This window comes from Oncorhynchus mykiss, chromosome 16, assembly GCF_013265735.2.
Source record: "Oncorhynchus mykiss isolate Arlee chromosome 16, USDA_OmykA_1.1, whole genome shotgun sequence".
Taxonomy (NCBI): Eukaryota; Metazoa; Chordata; class Actinopteri; order Salmoniformes; family Salmonidae; genus Oncorhynchus; species Oncorhynchus mykiss.
This window is the reverse complement of record NC_048580.1, coordinates 71,614,676-71,637,897: the sequence shown is the minus strand read 5'-3', so window position 1 is coordinate 71,637,897 and position 23,222 is coordinate 71,614,676. Positions and strand designations below refer to the sequence as shown.

Sequence of the window (23,222 nt, the reverse complement as noted above, 5' to 3'; positions counted from 1 at the left end):
GGGTAGGGAGCTAGGCTAGGGCAGGGAACTAGGGCAGGAAGCTTGGCTAGGGCAGGGAGCTAGGCTAGGGCAGGAGCTAGGTCAGGGAGCTAGGCTAGGGCAGGGAGCTAGGGCAGGGAGCTAGGCTAGGTCAGGGAGCTAGGTCAGGGACCTATGGCAGGGAGCTAGGTCAGGGACCTATGGCAGGGAGTTAGGTCAGGGACCTATGGCAGGGAGCTAGGTCAGGGAGCTAGGGCAGGGAGCTACGTCATGGTATGGCAGATTTGCTGTAGCTGGAGGGGGTGAAAAGGATATGTGATACTTACAGAAACAAAAATAATACAGTACATTTGCTCTTGTAGAGGCAGCAGCTACACTTCCTGGGGTCCACTACAGTAGACTACTTTTTTATAACAGCTGCATTTAGATTTTATGACACTAATAATGATATTTCCGGAATAAAATACATAACTGTCAAGACAATTATATTGATTTAATGGTCTTGAATTACCATTACAAATGCCTTTATGGATGCAATTTAATAAACTGTGTCCATCCTTACCCTTTAGAAATGATCAATTATATTGAATCAAAGTTAATTTCCCTATATAAGTGATAGTCAGAAATCAATACTGATTTTAAAACAGGTCGTTAACAGTATATACAAAATAAGTATATCCAGTGTAGAATCAATGGTCCCAGGATCAATTACTATATATGTAGGCCTTCTCTCTCAGGTCATACTCCAAATAACAACCTTTTCCTTAGTACACTACTTTAGGCTGTGGTCAAAAGTAGTGCACTAAATAGGCAACAGGGTGCCATTTGGGATGAAGTGTACATTTTCTGTCTGTGTTAGAGCAGTGTCTGTGGAACACTCAGCAATGTGAGGTCTGGGCTTACCAGTGAGTGAGTGATGGCTCTTGTCCTGTCTCTGGTTCAAAGGTGGAGAGAGAGAAAGAGACAGAGGGAGAGACAGCGAGAGAGAGAGAGAGAGAGAGAGAGAGGAAGAGAGAGAGAGACAGAGAGAGACAGAGAGAGAGACAGAGAGAGAGGGAGAAATAGAGAGAGAGAGGGAGAGAGAGAGAGACAGAGGGAGAGAGAGACAGGGAGAGAGAGACAGAGAGAGAGAGACAGAGGGAGAGAGAGACAGAGAGAGAGACAGAGAGAGAGACAGAGAGAGAGCTACAGTAAGAGGTCCCAGATGGTGTACTGTGCTCTGACACTCACTTACATAACATTGAGTAGGCAGGAGACAGGCAGGCAGGGAGCTAGATTAGTACAAGGAGTTAGGTTTGGGCAGGGAGCCAAGTTTGGGCAGGGAGTTAGGTTAGGGTGGGGAGTTAGGTTTGGGCAGGGAGCCAAGTTAGGGCATGGAGTTAGGTTAGGGCAGGGAGCTAGGGCAAGGAGCTAGGGCAGGGAGCTAGGGCAGGGAGTTAGGTTAGGGCAGGGAGCTAGGTTAGGGCAGGGAGCTAGCTTAGGGCAAGGAGCTAGGGCAGGGAGCTAGGGCAGGGAGCTAGGTTAGGGCAGGGAGCTAGGTTAGGGCAGGGAGCTAGCTTAGGGCAAATCAAATCAAATTTTATTTGTCACATACACATGGTTAGCAGATGTTAATTTGAGTGTAGCGAAATGCTTGTGCTTCTAGTTCCGACAATGCAGTAATAACCAACAAGTAATCTAACTAACAATTCCAAAACTACTGTCTTATACACACAAGTGTAAGGGGATAAAGAATATGTACATAAAGATATATGAATGAGTGATGGTACAGAGCGGCATAGGCAAGATACAGTAGATGGTATCGAGTACAGTATATACATATGAGATGAGTATGTAAACAAAGTGGCATAGTTAAAGTGGCTAGTGATACATGTATTACATAAAGATGCAGTAGATGATATAGAGTACAGTATATACATATACATATGAGATGAATAATGTAGGGTATGTAAACATTATATCAGGTAGCATTGTTTAAAGTGGCTAGTGATATATTTTACATCATTTCCCATCAATTCCCATTATTAAAGTGGCTGGAGTTGAGTCAGTGTGTTGGCAGCAGCCACTAAATGTTAGTGGTGGCTGTTTAACAGTCTGATGGAGATAGAAGCTGTTTTTCAGTCTCTCGGTCCCAGCTTTGATGCACCTGTACTGACCTCGCCTTCTGGATGATAGCGGGGTGAACAGGCAGTGGCTCGGGTGGTTGTTGTCCTTGATGATCTTTATGGCCTTCCTGTAACATCGGGTGGTGTAGGTGTCCTGGAGGGCAGGTAGTTTGCCCCCGGTGATGCGTTGTGCAGACCTCACTACCCTCTGGAGAGCCTTACGGTTGTGGGCGGAGCAGTTGCCGTACCAGGCGGTGATACAGCCCGCCAGGATGCACTCGATTGTGCATCTGTAGAAGTTTGTGAGTGCTTTTGGTGACAAGACGAATTTCTTCAGCCTCCTGTGGTTGAAGAGGCGCTGCTGCGCCTTCTTCACGATGCTGTCTGTGTGGGTGGACCAATTCAGTTTGTCTGTGATGTGTATGCCGAGGAACTTAAAACTTGCTACCCTCTCCACTACTGTTCCATCGATGTGGATAGGGGGGTGTTCCCGCTGCTGTTTCCTGAAGTCCACAATCATCTCCTTAGTTTTGTTGACGTTGAGTGTGAGGTTAGGGCAGGGAGCTAGGGCAGGGAGCTAGGCTAGGGCAGGGAGCTAGGGCAGGGAGCTAGGGCAGGGAGCTAGGCTAGGGCAGGGAGTTAGGCTAGGGCAGGGAGCTAGGCTAGGGCAAGGAGCTAGGGCAGGGAGCTAGGGCTGGGAGCTAGGCTAGGGCTGGGAGCTAGGCTAGGGCAGGGAGCTAGCTTAGGGCAGGGAGTTAGGCTAGGGCAGGGTAGGCTAGGGCAGGGAGCTAGGCTAGGGCAGGGAGGTAGGCTAGGGCAGGGAGCCAAGTTAGGGCAGGGAGCTAGGCTAGGGCAGGGAGTTAGGCTAGGGCAGGGAGTTAGGGCAGGGAGTTAGGCTAGGGCAGGGAGCTAGGCTAGGGCAGGGAGCTAGGGCAGGGAGCTAGGGCAGGGAGTTAGACTAGGGCAGGGAGCTAGGGTAGGGAGCTAGGGTAGGGAGCTAGGGCAGGAAGTTAGGCTAGGGCAGGGAGTTAGGCTAGGGCAGGGAGTTAGGGCAGGGAGTTAGACTAGGGCAGGGCAGATGTGCTGTAGTTGGAGGAGAAGAGGATTTATGATACTTACAGAAACAAAATATGACGGGAATATCATTTTTACTTGGCTAAAACAGCTCCAACATGAGAAAACTTGGGCAAAAATTCAGTCAACATCAAATATGTTTGCTCAAATTGTCTCATATTTTCATCCAACTGGAAATTATTATTTGGACCTGTTTCCTAAAGAAAGGCTGTGGAACTAGTTACACACACAATGCTTTTAACATACAATGTTTCAATTTGCATATTTGACATACAGTGCATTCGGAAAGTATTCAGACCCCTTCCCTTTTTCCACATTTTGTTACGTTACAGCCTTTTTCAAAAAAAAAAAAAAAAATCCTCATCAATCTACACACAATACCCCATATTGACAAAGCGAAAACAGGTCTTTAGATATTTTTTGCTAAAAAAAAAATACTTATATACATAAGTATTCAGACCCTTTGCTGTGAGACTCGAAATTGAGCTCAGGTGGATCCTTTTTCCATTGATCATCCTTGAGATGTTTCTACAACTTGATTGAAGTCCACCTGTGTTAAATTCAATTGATTGGACATGATTTGGAAAGGCACACACCTGTCTATATAAGGTCCCACAGTTGACATAATAATGGCGACGGAGGAGATCGCTGCTGTTTTACGGTCCCCTAACCAATAGTGCTATTGTCTGTGTTTTTTTTTTGTTATTTGTAACTTATTTTGTACATAATGTTTTTCTGCCACCGTGTCTTATGACCAAAAAGAGCTTCTAGATATCAGGACAGAGATTACTCACCCCGTACTGGAGGAATACTTTTTCTTCAACGAGTCGGATTTACTTCAGACGCCCGACAAGGCCTTCATCCCCATCATTCGCAGGAGAAAGAGACAGAGATATCTGGGACGAAGGTCTGGGTGCCTTGTAAGGATCCGATGGCGAGTGTGTAATCTCCCTTTACCATCGGTCCTATTAACCAATTTACAATCAATGGAAAATAAAATTGTAAATAGTAAACTACGATCACGTATATATTCTCCCAACAAGACATTAAAAACTGTAATATCTTATGTTTCACCGAGTTGTGGCTGAACGATGACACGAATAACACACAGCTGGCGGGTTTTACGCTTTTTCAGCAGGATAGAACAGTGGCCTCTGGTAAGACAATGGGTTGAGGTCTTTGTATATTTGTAAACAACAGCTGGTGCATGTAATCTGAGGAAGTCTCAAGGTTTTGCTCGCCTTCGGTAGAGTATCTCATGATAAACTGTAGACCACACTATTTACCAAGAGAGTTTTCATCTATATTCTTCGTAGCTGTCTATTTACCACCACAAACCGATTCTGGCACTAAGACCTTAATGAGCTGTATACGGCCTTAAGCAAACAGGAAAACGCTCATCCAGAGGCAGCGCTCCCAGTGACCGAGGACTTTAGTGCAGGGAAACTTAAATCCATTTGACCTAATTTCTACCAGCATTTGACATGTGCAACCAGAGGGAAAACAACTCTAGACCACCTTTACTCCACACACAGAGACGCTTACAAAGCTCTCCCTCGCCCTCCATTTGACAAATCTGACCATAATTCTATCCTCATGATTCCAGCTTACAAGCAAAAATGATAGCAGGAAGCACCAGTGGAGGAGGGGCAGCTGCTCGGGACAGAGGGGCGGCAGCAGCTCGGGACAGAGGGGCGGCAGCAGCTCGGGACAGAGGGGCGGCAGCTGCTCGGGACAGAGGGGCAGCTGCTCGGGACAGAGGGGCGGCAGCTGCTCGGGACAGAGGGGCAGCTGCTCGGGACAGAGGGGCGGCAGCAGCTTGGGACAGAGGGGCGGCAGCAGCTCGGGACAGGGGGTCAGCTGCTCGGGACAGAGGGGCGGCAGCTGCTCGGGACAGAGGGGCGGCAGCTGCTCGGGACAGAGGGGCAGCTGCTCAGGCGGCCCCTGGCTGACTGGCGGCACTGGCGGCCCCTGGCTTACTGGCGGCCCCTGGCTGACTGGCGGCACTGGCGGCCCCTGGCTGACTGGCGGCACTGGCGGCCCCTGGCTGACTGGCGGCACTGGCGGCCCCTGGCTGACTGGCGGCACTGGCGGCCCCTGGCTGACTGGCGGCACTGGCGGCCCCTGGCTGACTGGCGGCCCCTGGCTGACTGGCGGCACTGGCGGCCCCTGGCTGACTGGCGGCACTGGCGGCCCCTGGCTGACTGGCGGCACTGGCGGCCCCTGGCTGACTGGCGGCACTGGCGGCCCCTGGCTGACGGGCGGAACTGGCGGCTCCTGGCAGACGGGCGGCACTTACGGCGCTGGGCAGACGGGCGGCTCAGGCGGCGCTGGGCAGACGGGCGGCACTGGCGGCGCTGGAGAGGAGGAAGGCTCTGGAAGCGCCGGACTGAGTAGCTCTCGTAGCGCCGAACAGGCGGGAGACTCCGGCAGCGCTGGAGAGGAGTAAGCCCCTGTAAGGATGGGCCGGAGAGACAGCCTGGTACGGGGGGCTGCCACCGGAGGGCTGGTGCGTGGAGGTGGTGACGGATAGACCGGGCCGTGCAGGCGCACTGGAGCTCTTGAGCACCGAGCCTGCCCAACCTTACCCGGTTGAATGGTCCCGGTCGCCCTGCCAGTGCGGCGAGGTGGAATAGCCCGCACTGGGCTATGCAGGCGAACCGGGGACACCGTGCGCAAGGCTGGTGCCATGTAAGCCGGCCCAAGGAGACGCACTGGAGACCAGATGCGTAGAGCCGGCTTCATGGCACTTGGCTCGATGCCCACTCTAGCCCGGCCGATACGCGGAGCTGGAATGTACCGCACCGGGCTGTGCACCCGCACTGGGGACACCGTGCGCTCCACAGCATAACACGGTGCCTGCCCGGTCTCTCTAGCCCCCCGGTAACCACAGGAAGTTGGCTCAGGTCTCCTACCTGGCGTAGCCATACTCCCTGTTAGCCCCCCCCCAAGACATTTTTGGGGCTGACTCCCGGGCTTCCTTGCCAACCGTGTTCCCTCATATCGCCAGCTCCTCTCTCCGGCTGCCTCTGCTCTCCTCGCTGCCTCCACCTGTTCCCATGGAAGGCGATCCTTTCCCGCCAGGATCTCCTCCCATGTGTGGGAACCCTTGCCGTCCAACACATCGTCCCAAGTCCATTCCTCCTTGTGCCGCTGTTGCCCGTTACCAAGCCGCTTGGTCCTGTTGTGGTGGGTGATTCTGTAACGACGTTCGTCTGTACGAGAGGCGGACCAAAGCGCAGCGTGGTTGTTTTGATTCATGTTTTAATAAATAACTTCACATGAACAAACTAACAAAAACAAGAAATGTGAAAACGCAAAACAGTCCTATCCTGTGACAACAAACACAGTGACAGGAACAATCACCCACAAACACACAGTGAAACCCAGGCTACCTAAGTATGATTCTCAATCAGAGACAACTAATGACACCTGCCTCTGATTGAGAACCATACTAGGCCGAAAACATAGAAATGCCCCAAAACATAGAAAAACAAACATAGACTGCCCACCCAACTCACGCCCTGACCATACTAAATAAATACAAAACAACGGAAATAGAGGTCCGAACGTGACACATCAGGTCTGGAGGAAGGCTGGCACCATCCCTTCGGTGAAGCATGGTGGTGGCAGCTTCATGCCGTGGGGAAGTTTTTCAGCGGCAGTGACTGGGTGACAAGTCAGGATTGAGGGAAAGATGAACAGAGAAAATTACAGAGAGATCCTTGGTAAAAACCTTCTCCAGAGTGCTCAGGACCTCAGACTGGGGCAACAGTTCACTTTCCAACAGGACAATAACCCTATGCACACAGCCAAGACACCGCAGGAGTGCCTTCAGACAAGTCTCTGAATGTTCTTGAGTGGCCCAGCCAGAGCCCGGACTGGAACCCGATTGAACATCCTGAAAATAGCTACGCAGCAATGCTCCCCATCCAACCTGACAGAGCTTGAGAGGATCTGCAGAGAAGAATGGGAGAAACCTCCCAAATACAGGTGTGGCAAGCTTGTAGTGTCATACCCAAGATGACTCAAGGCTGTACTAGCTACCAAAGGTGCTTCAACAATGTACTGAGTAAGGGGTCTGAATTTTTACGTAAATGTGATATTTCAGATATATATATATTTTTTATACATTTGCTAAAATTTCTAAAAAACTGTTTCTGCTTTGTCATTATGGGTTATTGTGTGTAGATTGATGAGGGAAAAACTATTTAATCCATTTTAGAATAAGGCTGTAACGTAACAAAATGTGGAAAAAGTCAAGGGGTCTTAATACTTTTTAAATATGGTTATATCAAGCTTTTTAATTCATACAGTAATTATTACTCAACATGTCCTCAGTTGGGATTTGAAGTCACAATCTTTTGGTTCACAGCATTCCAATCTTCCTGCTACGACTCCATGTCTGTGTGAATAATTGATTTCACCTGTAATGTGTCACTTTACACTTCAAAGTAAATCTCAGCTCTGTCAAAGTACCCTCAAGAAAAACTATTTTATTGATCATAAGGAGCAGCATTAAAACAAGGTAATATGCCCCAACAACTATACAGAAAAACCTAAACTTCCTTAAATAAGAAAAATAAAATCAATGATGAGAGGATAGATAGTCAGAGATTACTGCTATTTGACACAGGCATGGTGGTGTAGCAGGAAGATTGGAATGCTGCGAACCAAAAGTTGGAACTAAGTTTGGCCCAACATTTTTTCGCTTTTGTTCAGCTAACAATTGGTTTTGTTCAGGTGACCGAAAAATTTAGTAAACAAAGAAAATGCTGTGGTACCAGCTACTTAATAATAATTTGTTGAAACAACTACATTTGTTGGTGTTTATTATTATTTTACATTTATTTTTTACAGTGTGTGACTGCCTCATTAGTGGGGTGAGCTGAGTGGGGGAAAGGTGTGTGACTGCCTCATTAGTGAGGTGAGCTGAGTGGGGGAAAGGTGTGTGACTGCCTCATTAGTGAGGTGAGCTGAGTGGGGGAAAGGTGTATGACTGCCTCATTAGTGGGGTGAGCTGAGTGGGGGAAAGGTGTGTGACTGCCTCATTAGTGAGGTGAGCTGAGTGGGGGAAAGGTGTATGACTGCCTCATTAGTGGGGTGAGCTGAGTGGGGGAAAGGTGTGTGACTGCCTCATTACTGGGGTGAGCTGAGTGGGGGAAAGGTGTGTGACTGCCTCATAAGTGGGGTGAGCTGAGTGGGGGAAAGGTGTGTGACTGCCTCATTAGTGAGGTGAGCTGAGTGGGGGAAAGGTGTGTGACTGCCTCATTAGTGGGGTGAGCTGAGTGGGGGAAAGGTGTGTGACTGCCTCATTATAGTGGGGTGAGCTGAGTGGGGGAAAGGTGTGTGACTGCCTGCTTGGTTAGTGGGGGAAGGGGGAAAGGTGTGTGACTGCCTGCTTGGTTATTGGGGGAAGGGGGAAAGGTGTGTGACTGCCTGCTTGGTTATTGGGGGAAGGGGGAGGAGGTGTGTGACTGCCTCATTAATGGGGTGAGCTGAGTGGGGGAAAGGTGTGTGACTGCCTGCTTGGTTAGTGGGGGAAGGGGGAGGAGGTGTGTGACTGCCTCATTAGTGGGGTGAGCTGAGGGGGGAAAGGTGTGTGACTGCCTGCTTGGTTATTGGGGGAAGGGGGAGGAGGTCTGTGACTGCCTGCTTGGTTAGTGGGGGAAGGGGGAGGAGGTCTGTGACTGCCTGCTTGGTTAGTGGGGGAGGGGGGAGGAGGTCTGTGACTGCCTGCCTTCCAAATCAAATCAAATTTCAGGTGAGTGTTTAATGCAGTCAGGTCGGAGTGTCTGCCTGCTTTGAGGGGTGAGAGAGGGGGAGGATAGGAAAACCAATAACTACAGGGGGGGAAGGAACCGCATGCTCATCTTCTATCAGACACTGATCACACCTGTCAATCATCACAATGAAGGATGTTGGTGATACTGAGAATGAGTCCCAAATTGTACCCTATTCCGAATGAAGTACACTACTTTTGATCAGGGCCCTATGGTCAAAGTAGTGCACTACTTTTGATCAGGGCCTCATGGTTAAAGTAGTGCACTAATTTTGATCAGGGCCCTATGGTTAAAGTAGTGCACTACGGACACTGACAAACATTTATATCAGAATCAATCATATTTGATCTCCAGCACCTGCTCAAAACCATGTGATGTGTGTGTGTGTGTATGTGTATGTTGGTGTGTGTATGTGTATGTGTATGTGTGTGTGTGTGTGTATGTGTATGTGTGTGTGTGTGTGTGTGTGTGTGTGTGTGTGTGTGTGTGTGTGTGTGTGTGTGTGTGTGTGTGTGTGTGTGTGTGTGTGTGTGTGTGTGTGTGTGTGTGTGTGTGTGTATGTGTGTGTGTGTGTGTTTACTCTTTTCCTACAGACTCACCTTTCGGTATATGTAATTTTGCACTGGGTGTTACCCAAAGAACAGCATGGGATGCAATAATGGGATTGACCAGTGTTTAATGTTTTTTGTTTGTTTTCATTGTGATTAGATTAGTGCACTCCTATAATGTAATGTTTGTTATTACACAAGAACATTATGTGTTGCAGTTACGTTACGAGTAATTGCTGGTGAGGTAGAATGGTTGGTGGTGTTAGCTAGACAAACTCTAGCTCTCCTGGAAGTTGCCCAAAGTGCACAATCAAACCTGTGCTTTCTGTTTTTGAGGAGGACCACACAAAATGTTGGTTTCACCATTCTCTTGAACCGCATGTCTTGTTTGTATTAACAACTCATCATATCAGGGTGCAATGTGCTCTCAGTGTTCTTCCCTCGGTGTGTCCAGATCTCGCGAGCTTACATAAATTATTTACAGTCTGTTAACACGATGCTACCAAATGGCACTACATTCCCTATTTAGTGCACCACCCTCGGGTCAAAAGCAGTGCACTATATAAGGAATAGGGTGCCATTTGATATGCATATCTCTGTTGCAGCTTTACTGAGTCCCAGAGCTAGAGAATAGATGAACAGAGATGCTGTGCTCAACATGGCATAAACAAGAGCTCCTAATCAAATATATATTGTGTCTGGTTCTATGCTCCTAGGAGAGTAGAGGGAGGAATTCCATGGAGTACAGTCAGTGAAGATATCAAATACAGCCTCATACCTGTCATAGCTTTCATCCCAAATGGCACTCCATTCCCTACATAGTGAGCCCTGCTCTGGTGAAAAGGGGTGCACTATGTAGGGAATATGGTGCCATTTGGGACACAGCCATAGTGTGTGAAGGAAATGAAGGAATCGTTTTCTATCTAGGCACCTTGAATGACATGTCAACATTCTCTCCATACTTTCTGATTGGTTAGATAGGCTATATCTGATTGGTTAGATAGGCTATATCCCAGAGGCAGTGGTAATGTATCTTGTTAGATAGGCTGCATCTGATTGGTTAGATAGGCTGTATCTGATTGGTTAGATAGGCTATATTATTATATCAAAACTAGTGCACTATGGGGGATACAGTGCCATATGGAACATAGCCATAGAAGGCTCTATAGGAGATACAGTGCCATATGGAACATAGCCATAGAAGGCTCTATAGGAGATACAGTGCCATATGGAACATAGCCATAGAAGGCTCTATAGGAGATACAGTGCCATATGGAACATAGCCATAGAAGGCTCCATAGGGGATACAGTGCCATATGGAACATAGCCATAGAAGGCTCTATAGGGGATATGGTGCCATATGGAACATAGCCATAGAAGGCTCTATAGGGGATACGGTGCCATATGGAACATAGCCATAGAAGGCTCTATAGGGGATACGGTGCCATATGGAACATAGCCATAGAAGGCTCTATAGGGGATACGGTGCCATATGGAACATAGCCATAGAAGGCTCTATAGGGGATACGGTGCCATATGGAACATAGCCATAGAAGGCTCTATATGGGAATCAGTGCCATATGGAACATAGCCATAGAAGGCTCTATAGGTGATACAGTGCCATATGGAACATAGCCATAGAAGGCTCAATAGGGGATACAGTGCCATATGGAACATAGCCATAGAAGGCTCTATAGGAGATACAGTGCCATATGGAACATAGCCATAGAAGGCTCTATAGGGGATACAGTGCCATATGGAACATAGCCATAAAATAAAGTACACAATAAGGACAAATGGCAACAGAAATAATGTAGTTATTAGTATTTATTGAATATTAACAGCTGATATTCCAGAGGGAAGGGAAAAACCATAAACCACTCTACGTTCCTGTAAAACAGCTGAGGTCTCGATGAACAGCTCAGGTCTCGATGAACAGCTGAGGTCTCGATGAACAGCTCAGGTCTCGATGAACAGCTGAGGTCTCGATGAACAGCTGAGATCTCGATGAACAGCTCAGGTCTCGATGAACAGCCCAGGTGTCGATGAACAGCTGAGGTCTCTATGAACAGCTCAGATCTCGATGAACAGCGCAGGTCTCGATGAACTGGTCAGGTCTCGATGAACAGCTCAGGTCTCGATGAACAGCTGAGGTCTCAATGAACAGCTGAGATCTCGATGAACAACTCAGGTCTCGATGAACAGCCCAGGTGTCGATGAACAGCTGAGGTCTCTATGAACAGCGCAGATCTCGATGAACAGCTCAGGTCTCGATGAACAGCTGAGGTCTCGATGAACAGCTGAGGTCTCGATGAACAGCTGAGGTCTCGATGAACAGCTGAGGTGTCGATGAACAGCCCAGGTGTCGATGAACAGCTGAGGTCTCGTTGAACAGCTCAGGTCTCGATGAACAGCTCAGGTCTCGATGAACAGCTGAGGTCTCGATGAACAGCTGAGGTGTCGATGAACAGCTCAGGTCTCGATGAACAGCCGAGGTCTCTATGAACAGCTGAGGTCTCTATGAACAGCTCAGGTCTCGATGAACAGCTCAGGTCTCGATGAACAGCTGAGGACTCGAGGAACAGCTGAGGTCTCGATGAACAGCTCAGGTCTCGATGAACAGCTGAGGTCTCAGTGAACACCTCAGGTCTCGACGAACAGCTGAGCGGTAGAATCAGCACTGGGCTCGAATAAAATATGCCTGCATAACCCTGTGGCTGGTCAATAGCAATTATGGTAACTCCTGATACAAACACGGTGACAAATGATAAACTGCTGAGAAACACTAGACAACTACAATTTTTATTTTAAGAATACATATGTACAAATCTTAAATTGCACAGGTGCTCTAAATTCTTCAGCTACAAACGTTCTTAGCAATGATGTACACAGTTGTCCAAATCCAGTAAAAGAGCACACATTACCACAGTGATGAAAAAGTACCCAATTGTCCTACTTGAGTAAAAGTGACAGTCACCCGGTAAAATACTACTTGAGTAAAAGTGACAGTCACCCGGTAAAATACTACTTGAGTAAAAGTGACAGTCACCCGGTAAAATACTACTTGAGTAAAAGTGACAGTCACCCGGTAAAATACTACTTGAGTAAAAGTGACAGTCACCCGGTAAAATACTACTTGAGTAAAAGTGACAGTCACCCGGTAAAATACTACTTGAGTAAAAGTCTAAAAGTATTTGGTTTTAAATATACTTAAGTATTAAAAGTAAATGTAATCGCTAAAATTTCAAATCAAATCAAATTTTATTTGTCACATACACATGGTTAGCAGATGTTAATGCGAGTGTAGCGAAATGCTTGTGCTTCTAGTTCCGACAATGCAGTAATAACCAACAAGTAATCTAGCTGACAATTCCAAAACTACTACCTTATAGACACAAGTGTAAGGGGATAAAGAATATGTACATAAAGATATATGAATGAGTGATGGTATAGAGCGGCATAGGCAAGATACAGTAGATGGTATTGAGTGCAGTATATACATATGAGATGAGTATGTAAACAAAGTGGCATAGTTAAATATACTTAGTATCAAAAGTAAAAAATAATTTCCGATTCCTTATACTGTATTAAGCAAGCACGATTTTCTTGTTTTACACATTTACGGACAGGCACACTTCAACACTCAGACATCATTTAACAAACTAAGCATGTGTGTTTAGTGAGTCTGCCATATCAGAGGCAGTAGGGATGACCAGGGATGTTCTCTTGATAAGTGCGTGAATTAGACAATTTTACTGTCCTGCTAAGTACTCAAGTGTAACTAGTACTTTTGGGTGTCAGGGAAAATATACGGAGTAAAAAGTACATCGTTTTCTTTATGAATGCAGTGGAATAAAAGTAAAAGTTGTCCAAAATATAAATTGTAAAGTACACATACTCCCAAAAAATACTTTAAGTAATACTTTAAAATGTATTCTTGTCATGTACTGTCATGTTGTGTCTTGTCTCTGTCCTTTCCCTTCACCCTGTCTCCCTCTGCTGGTCGTTGTTAGGTTACCTTTTCTCCCCCGCTTTCCCCCAGCTGTTCCTTGTCTCCTCTGACTACCCATTCACCCCGTTTCCCACCTGTTCCCTTTTTCCCTCTGATTAGGTCCCTATATCTCTCTCTGTTTCTGTTCCTGTCCTTGTCGGATTCTTGTTTGTTGTGTTTCATGCCTGAGCCAGACTATCGTCATGTTTGCTGTAACCTTGTCCTGTCCTGTCGGAATCTGCCGGTCTATCTGAGCCTACCTATGTTTGGTTATTAAAGAAGCTCTGTTTAAGTTAGTTCGCTTTTGGGTCCTCATTCACTCACCATAACAGAAGAATCCGACCAAGAATGGACCCAGCGACTTCGGATCCTCTCCACTCAGCCGTCGGGATCCAGGGAGCGATGCTAGGCAGACACGAGCAGGAAGTGTCTGCTGCTCGACATGCCGTTGAGACCCTGGCCACCCAAGTCTCCAACCTCACAGAACAGGTTCACCATCTCCGCCTCGATCCACCGGCCACTTCCAGGGCTTTCGAATCTCCGGAGCCCAGAATCAATAACCCGCCGTGTTACTCTGGGGAGCCCACTGAATGCCGCTCGTTCCTCACCCAGTGTGATATTGTGTTTTCTCTCCAGCCCAACACTTACTCCAGGAGCACTGCTCGTGTCGCCTACGTCATATCTCTCCTTATTGGACGGGCTCGTGAGTGGGGCACGGCAATCTGGGAGGCAAGGGCTGAGTGTACTAACCAGTATCAGGACTTTAAGAAGGAGATGATACGGGTTTTTGATCGATCTGTTTTTGGGGAGGAGGCTTCCAGGGCCCTGTCTTCCCTATGTCAAGGCAATCGATCCATAACAGACTACTCTATTGAGTTTCGCACTCTTGCTGTCTCCAGTGGCTGGAACGAGCCGGCCTTGCTCGCTCGTCTTCTGGAAGGTTTCCGCGCAGAGGTAAAGGATGAGATTCTCTCCCGGGAGGTTCCTTCCAGCGTGGATTCCTTGATTGAACTCGCTATTTGCATTGAGCGACGGGTTGATCTTCGTCACCGAGCTCGTGGAAAGGAGCTCGCGCTCTCCGTCGCCTCCCTCTCCGCATCACTACCATCTTCCTCTGCCGGCTCGGGTGCTGAGCCCATGCAGCTGGGAGGTATCCGCATCTCGACTAAGGAGAGGGAACGGAGAATCACCAACCGCCTCTGTCTCTATTGCGGTTCCGCTGGTCATTTTGTCACTTCATGTCCAGTAAAAGGCCAGAGCTCGTCAGTAAGCGGAGGGCTACTGGTGAGCGCTACTACTCCTGTCTCTCCTTCAAGATCCTGCACTACCTTGTCGGTCCATCTACGCTGGACCGGTTCGTCAGCTTCCTGCAGTGCCTTAATAGACTCTGGGGCGGAGGGCTGTTTTATGGACGAGACCTGGGCTCGGGAACATGACATTCCTCTCAGACAGTTAAAGGAGCCCACGGCCTTGTTCGCCCTGGATGGTAGTCCTCTCCCCAGGATTCAGCGTGAGACGCTACCTTTAACCCTCACTGTTTCTGGTAATCATAGTGAAACCATTTATTTTTTAATTTTTCGTTCACCTTTTACACCTGTTGTTTTGGGCCATCCCTGGCTAGTTTGTCATAATCCTTCCATTAATTGGTCTAGTAATTCTATCCTCTCCTGGAACGTCTCTTGTCATGTGAAATGTTTAATGTCTGCTATCCCTCCTGTTTCCTCTGTCTCTTCTTCACAGGAGGAGCCTGGTGATTTGACAGGGGTGCCGGAGGAATATCACGATCTGCGCACGGTGTTCAGTCGGTCCAGGGCCACCTCTCTTCCTCCACACCGGTCGTATGATTGTAGTATTGATCTCCTTCCGGGAACCACCCCCCCCCGGGGTAGACTATACTCTCTGTCGGCTCCCGAACGTAAGGCTCTCGAAGATTATTTGTCTGTAGCTCTTGACGCCGGTACCATAGTCCCCTCCTCCTCTCCCGCCGGAGCGGGGTTTTTTTTTGTCAAGAAGAAGGACGGGTCTCTGCGCCCCTGCATAGATTATCGAGGGCTGAATGACATAACAGTGAAGAATCGTTATCCGCTTCCTCTTATGTCTTCAGCCTTCGAGATCCTGCAGGGAGCCAGGTTTTTCACTAAGTTGGACCTTCGTAACGCTTACCATCTCGTGCGCATCAGGGAGGGGGACGAGTGGAAGACGGCGTTTAACACTCCGTTAGGGCACTTTGAATACCGGGTTCTTCCTTTCGGCCTCGCTAACGCTCCAGCTGTCTTTCAGGCATTAGTCAATGATGTCCTGAGAGACATGCTGAACATCTTTGTTTTCGTTTACCTTGACGATATCCTGATTTTTTCACCGTCACTCCAGATTCATGTTCAGCACGTTCGACGTGTCCTCCAGCGCCTTTTAGAGAATTGTCTTTTTGTGAAGGCTGAGAAGTGCACTTTTCATGCCTCCTCCGTCACATTTCTCGGTTCTGTTATTTCCGCTGAAGGCATTAAGATGGATCCCGCTAAGGTCCAAGCTGTCATTGATTGGCCCGTCCCTAAGTCACGCGTCGAGCTGCAGCGCTTTCTCGGCTTCGCGAACTTCTATCGTCGTTTCATCCGTAATTTCGGTCAGGTGGCAGCTCCTCTCACAGCCCTTACTTCTGTCAAGACGTGCTTTAAGTGGTCCGTTTCCGCCCAGGGAGCTTTTGATCTCCTCAAGAATCGTTTTACATCCGCTCCTATCCTTGTTACACCTGACGTCTCTAGACAGTTCGTTGTCGAGGTTGACGCGTCAGAGGTGGGCGTGGGAGCCATCCTTTCTCAGCGCTCCCTCTCTGACGACAAGGTCCACCCATGCGCGTATTTTTCTCATCGCCTGTCGCCGTCGGAACGTAACTATGATGTGGGTAACCGCGAACTGCTCGCCATCCGGTTAGCCCTAGGCGAATGGCGACAGTGGTTGGAGGGGGCGACCGTTCCTTTTGTCGTTTGGACTGACCATAGGAACCTTGAGTACATCCGTTCTGCCAAATGACTTAATGCGCGTCAGGCGCGTTGGGCGCTGTTTTTCGCTCGTTTCGAGTTCGTGATTTCTTATCGTCCGGGCTCTAAGAACACCAAGCCTGATGCTTTGTCTCGTCTCTTCAGTTCTTCAGTAGCCTCCACTGACCCCGAGGGGTTTCTCCCTGAGGGGCGTGTTGTCGGGTTGACTGTCTGGGGAATTGAGAGGCAGGTAAAACAAGCGCTCACTCACACTCCGTCGCCGCGCGCTTGTCCTAGGAACCTTCTTTTCGTTCCCGTTCCTACTCGTCTGGCCGTTCTTCAGTGGGCTCACTCTGCCAAGTTAGCCGGCCACCCTGGCGTTCGGGGTACGCTTGCTTCCATTCGCCAGCGTTTTTGGTGGCCCACCCGGGAGCATGACACGCGTCGTTTCGTGGCTGCTTGTTCGGTCTGCGCGCAGACTAAGTCCGGTAACTCTCCTCCTGCCGGCCGTCTCAGGCCGCTTCCTATTCCCTCTCGACCGTGGTCTCACATCGCCTTAGATTTTGTCACCGGACTGCCTTCGTCAGCGGGGAAGACTGTTATTCTTACGGTTGTCGATAGGTTCTCTAAGGCGGCTCATTTCATTCCCCTTGCTAAGCTTCCTTCTGCTAAAGAGACGGCACAAATCATCATCGAGAATGTTTTCAGAATTCATGGCCTTCCGTCAGACGTCGTTTCGGACAGAGGTCCGCAATTCACGTCTCAATTTTGGAGGGAGTTTTGCCGTTTGATTGGGGCTTCCGTCAGTCTCTCTTCCGGCTTTCACCCCCAGTCTAACGGTCAAGCAGAACGGGCCAATCAGACTATTGGTCGCATCTTACGCAGTCTTTCTTTTCGTAACCCTGCGTCTTGGTCAGAACAGCTCCCCTGGGCAGAATACGCCCACAACTCGCTTCCTTCGTCTGCGACCGGGCTATCTCCTTTTCAGAGTAGCCTCGGGTACCAGCCTCCGCTGTTCTCATCTCAGTTCGCCGAGTCCAGCGTCCCCTCCGCTCAGGCTTTTGTCCAACGTTGCGAGCGCACCTGGAAGAGGGTCAGGTCTGCACTTTGCCGTTATAGGACGCAGACTGTGAGGGCTGCTAATAAGCGTAGAACTAAGAGTCCTAGATATTGTCGCGGTCAGAGAGTTTGGCTCTCCACTCAGAACCTTCCCCTTAAGACGGCTTCTCGCAAGTTGACCCCGCGGTTCATTGGTCCGTTCCGTATTTCTCGGGTCATTAATCCTGTCGCAGTTCGACTTCTTCTTCCGCGATACCTTCGTCGCGTCCACCCGGTCTTCCATGTCTCCTGCATCAAGCCCGTCCTTCGCGCCCCCGCTCGTCTTCCCCCCCCCCCCCATCCTTGTCGAGGGCGCACCCATCTACAGGGTCCGTAGAATTTTGGACATGCGTCCTCGGGGCCGTGGTCACCAGTACCTCGTAGATTGGGAGGGGTACGGTCCTGAGGAGAGGAGTTGGGTTCCCTCTCGGGACGTGCTGGACCGTGCGCTGATTGAGGATTTCCTCCGTTGGCGCCAGGTTTCCTCCTCGAGTGCGCCAGGAGGCGCTCGGTGAGTGGGGGGGTACTGTCATGTACTGTCATGTTGTGTCTTGTCTCTGTCCTTTCCCTTCACCCTGTCTCCCTCTGCTGGTCGTTGTTAGGTTACCTTTTCTCCCCCGCTTTCCCCCAGCTGTTCCTTGTCTCCTCTGACTACCCATTCACCCCGTTTCCCACCTGTTCCCTTTTTCCCTCTGATTAGGTCTCTATATCTCTCTCTGTTTCTGTTCCTGTCCTTGTCGGATTCTTGTTTGTTGTGTTTCATGCCTGAGCCAGACTATCGTCATGTTTGCTGTAACCTTGTCCTGTCCTGTCGGAATCTGCCGGTCTATCTGAGCCTACCTATGTTTGGTTATTAAAGAAGCTCTGTTTAAGTTAGTTCGCTTTTGGGTCCTCATTCACTCACCATAACAATTCTTCCTTAAGTACTTTACACTACTGCATTCCCACATTTAGTATACATTTTAAAACAGATGTGAGTACTCAGCTTTAGAACAGAACATAGAGAAGTGCTACTGATGGTGTGCGATGTACTGTGTGCATCAGCGGCGGTCAGTGCCGTTTAAGATGAGGGAGGACAATTTAAAAAAATGTATGAGTATGGCTTTTTTTCTATTATAGCATATTGGATGACTGTCATTCATCTTATATTCACCCAACTCAATGTAACAGCGATAGGTTTAGGCTGCTTCATGGTACTCAAATGTTCCCTATACCCATCATGAGTTTGCTACAACCTAGCCTACGAATGAAAGTTTACAACGTAGGTGATCAGGTCGAGATAAATTAGAGTAATCAAGGTGACAGACAATGACACATTCAATACCGCCTTGCACACTCTTGCCTGCATCTAGCTGATCTAGGTTGCAATCATTACTCCAACAGTTGCAAACAAGTTTCTATTGGACAAATCAGGTACATTAATCCTGTTTCGTTCCATTTGCTTTTGTTTAAGAAACGTTTTTCAACTGAATCGGAGGAATGAATACATCCGCGATCACGCGCAAATACAGAACTAGCAGCCACACACATCTGGCAACTACAATCTCTCCTCCTCTCACCTTTTCCCTTCACTTGTGGACTTCAGTGCACAATACAACAGCTGTCTGTGACCAGGCGAAAGAACCTTCCGAGTATAGCTACAAGGACTAACGTGTTAGTAACCCAATCGTGCAGTACAGTGTACAGCAGGCAGTCTAGCAGTTACACCGGCGGGCCCCGGTGGCAATAAATTAAAAATGTAAATAGTCGGGTGGCCATTTGATTAATTGTTCAGCAGTCTGGTGGCTTGGGGGTAGATGCTGTCATAGACTTGGTGCTCAGGTACTAGCTAAAGTACCTGGTGTTTGAGTAGGCTAAACTAGCTAGCTGCATTGGCTAGTTAAGTAAGTGAAAATAAAAATCTCTTTCTTGCTTCTCCTTAATTTTGGAAGAAATTAATTTGTTCAAAACTGTTCAACTATTGTCCTTCTCTCTCTTTGAATCAACTACTCACTACATTTTAATGCGCTGCAGTGCTAACTAGATGTAGCTTACGCTTTCAGTACTATATTTATTCTCTGAACCTTTGATTGGGTAGACAACATGTCAGTTCATGCTGCAGCAGCTCTGATAGGTTGGAGGACGTCCTCTGGAAGTTATCATAAATACTGTGTAAGTATATGGAAGGGGGTGAGAACCAAGAGCCAGCTAGATTTTGTGTAGAAGTTAATGTAACAAGAGGAGGACGGAAGCTAGCTGTCCTCCGGCTACACCATGGTGCTACCCTACAGACTGCTGTTGAAGCTGTCATTTTTCTTAAATTCACTGAGGAGGGTGGTCCTCCCCTTTTTCCTCTGAGGAGCCTCCACTGGTGTGCATATTAATGAATAAGTCGTTTGTTAGCTCCAGGTGAGCCAGCTTGACACATTTCTTAGCTTCTCAAATGACAGAAAGTGGCACCTGTAAAGGAAAAAACGTTTACAACCTTCTCTTAATTATTTTTTATTTATTTCACCTTTATTTAACCAGGTAGGCTAGTTCTCATTTGCAACTGTGACCTGGCCAAGATAAACGCATAGCAATTTGACACATACAACAACACAGAGTTACACATGGAATAAACAAAACATAGTCAATCATGTGTAACTTATCGCATGCATTACTACCGTAGGGATGGTGTGCATCTGACAGATGAGGGCAACTACTTCTTCCTTGAGAGTTTAAGAGCTGGTCTCTCCTCCATAGCAGAAAGACACGCTCACTAGTGCACGTACACGTCACACTCCCAGTGCAACGAACCAAAAGGCTCTTTTAAGAGACACCCAATAAATTACAAATAGCACACATTGGAATATCTCAATTGCATCCTCCTCACATCATCTCTAATTCTCTAAACCGATTGGTGAGAAAACCTGAGTGCCCTCCCCTCTGACCTTCTCCACCAATGTGTACAATAACATGCTTGAAAAGGTACTGCTGAGATTTGAACTCAGGATCTCCTGTTTACAAGAGAGACACTTTAACCAACTAAGCCACAGCACCCATGAAAGAGATATATTTTGCAGATGTGAACACCCACACCTATTTGAATCAAACCAGTCTCATTAATTTAACCCACATCGCTGTCTAGCAAAATCACATCACAAAAGAGATGTCTTTTACTAATATTCGTCATTCGAGGACAGTACATTTTTCATTTGGGTCTCGAGATGAATAAACTCAAGAACCTCTGACATGGATTCTTAAACTACAATTTGGGACCCAAAGCAGTTATTAACATGTCATAGGTGGGTCACGAGATATGAATAAACATTCAGAATCATACACTATTTCTTCATAATGTTGGTCGTTCGAGGACACTGCATTTCTAATTTGGCTCTCGAGCTTAAAAATGGTAAAAACCTCTGAAACAGCAGATGAATCAGTTCATGTAAGTAATTAACCTACGATATGCTGGGAAACTTTGTCAAAAGGGAGAGTTGCTGAGTTTCTTAGCTTTCAGAGTAAGTCTTAAACTGTTCATAAAACAACACTCCTGAATGTACATTGCAGTGCCGTGACCCGGATTCGAACCGGGGTTGCTGCGGCCACAACGCAGAGTACTAACCACTATACGATCACGGCTGGCTACAAGACGTGGCTTTGTAAAGCCTACATAGGCTTTGAAAGTGATGTGCACAAGCTGGATAAACACTTTTCATATTGGTCTCGATAATGAATAAAGTGAAGAAACAGTCGAGCTTTACACATTCAAAAAGTTCCCTTTTTCCGTGACATTGGAATATCTCAATTGCATCCTCCTCACATCTTTTCTCCTCTCATCACTCCAAATTCTCAAGACTCATTGGTTGAGAAAAGCAGAACACTCTCCACTCTGACCTTTCCACCAATGTGTTCAATGACATGTTTGAAAAGGCTCTGCTGAGATTCGAACTCAGGATCTCCTGTTTACTAGACAGGTGCTTTAACCAACTAAGCCACAGCGCCTGTAGATGCCAACTATGTTCCAGGTAAGAACACCGCCACACGTATTTATATCAAACATGTCTCATTCATTTAACCCATATCTCTGTCTTGCAAAATCACGTCACAAAACAGATGTTATTTACTAATATTGGAATCGATATGGACTCCTTCAATTATCTAGCAACAGGGTTTCTTAAGCTATGTTTTGGGACCCAAAGTGGGCCTGAGTATGTGAGAGGTGGGCAGCGCGATATCAGTAAACATTTTGAGTCACAAGCTATTTCTTCTTAATTTCGGTCATCCGAGGACAGTCAATTTTTCATTTGGGTCTCGAACTGAATAAACTCAAGATAATCTGACCTGGATTCTTAAACTATGGTTTGGGACCCAAAGTGGGAATATCGCGAGATATGAGTAAACATTCAGAATCATACACGATTTCTTCATCATTTTGGTCGTTTCGGGGAAACAACATTTCTCAGTTGGATCTCGAGATTAAAAATGGTAAAAACCTAAGAAAAAGCAGATGAATCAGTTAATGTAAGTAATTAACCTACCATGAGATAGAGACTTTGTCAAATGGAAGAGTTATTGAGTTTCTTAGCTCACACAGGAGGTTTCAACTCATTCAAAATACAACCCTTTTGAAATGGCAATTCTTTGCCGTGACCCGGATTCAGACCGGGGTTCCTGCGGCCACAACGCAGAGTACTAAACACTATACGATCACAGCGAGCTACCAAAGATTCCTTGTAAAGCCTACTCATGCTCTGACAGAGACCTGTACAAGCTGGCTGAACTCTCCATTTAGCGCTCGAAATGAATCAACTGAAGAACCAGCTGAACTTGAGACAGTTGGTACGTTGTAATTCTTTGAAAAAGTTCCCTTTTTCCGTGAAATTGGAATATCTCAATTGCATCCTCCTCACATCTTTTCTCCTCTCATCACTCCAAATTCTCAAGACTCATTGGTTGAGAAAAGCAGAACACTCTCCACTCTGACCTTTCCACCAATGTGTTCAATGACATGTTTGAAAAGGCTCTGCTGAGATTCGAACTCAGGATCTCCTGTTTACTAGACAGGCACTTTAACCAACTAAGCCACAGCGCCTGTAGATGCCAAGTATGTTCCAGGTAAGAACACCGCCACACGTATTTATATCAAACATGTCTCATTCATTTAACCCATATCTCTGTCTTGCAAAATCACGTCACAAAACAGATGTTATTTACTAATATTGGAATCGATATGGACTCCTTCAATTGTCTAGCAACAGGGTTTCTTAAGCTATGTTTTGGGACCCAAAGTGGGCCTGAGTATGTGAGAGGTGGGCAGCGCGATATCAGTAAACATTTTGAGTCACAAGCTATTTCTTCTTAATTTCGGTCATCCGAGGACAGTAAATTTTTCATTTGGGTCTCGAACTGAATAAACTCAAGATACTCTGACCTGGATTCTTAAACTATGGTTTGGGACCCAAAGTGGGAATATCGCGAGATATGAGTAAACATTCAGAATCATACACGATTTCTTCATCATTTTGGTCGTTTCGGGGAAACAACATTTCTCATTTGGATCTCGAGATTAAAAATGGTAAAAACCTAAGAAAAAGCAGATGAATCAGTTAATGTAAGTAATTAACCTACCATGAGATAGAGACTTTGTCAAATGGAAGAGTTATTGAGTTTCTTAGCTCACACAGGAGGTTTCAACTCATTCAAAA

General features: G+C 47.2%; 2 non-coding genes across 2 annotated transcripts; both read right to left on the bottom strand.

Moving 5' to 3' along the window:
* Window positions 1-20,500: 20,500 nt before the first annotated feature.
* trnat-cgu lies at window positions 20,501-20,574 on the bottom strand. The gene has a single exon. It is a non-coding gene; the product is annotated as a tRNA-Thr (tRNA).
* Window positions 20,575-21,084: 510 nt separating this feature from the next.
* Window positions 21,085-21,156, bottom strand: trnah-gug. Its single transcript has one exon. It is a non-coding gene; the product is annotated as a tRNA-His (tRNA).
* Window positions 21,157-23,222: the final 2,066 nt, after the last annotated feature.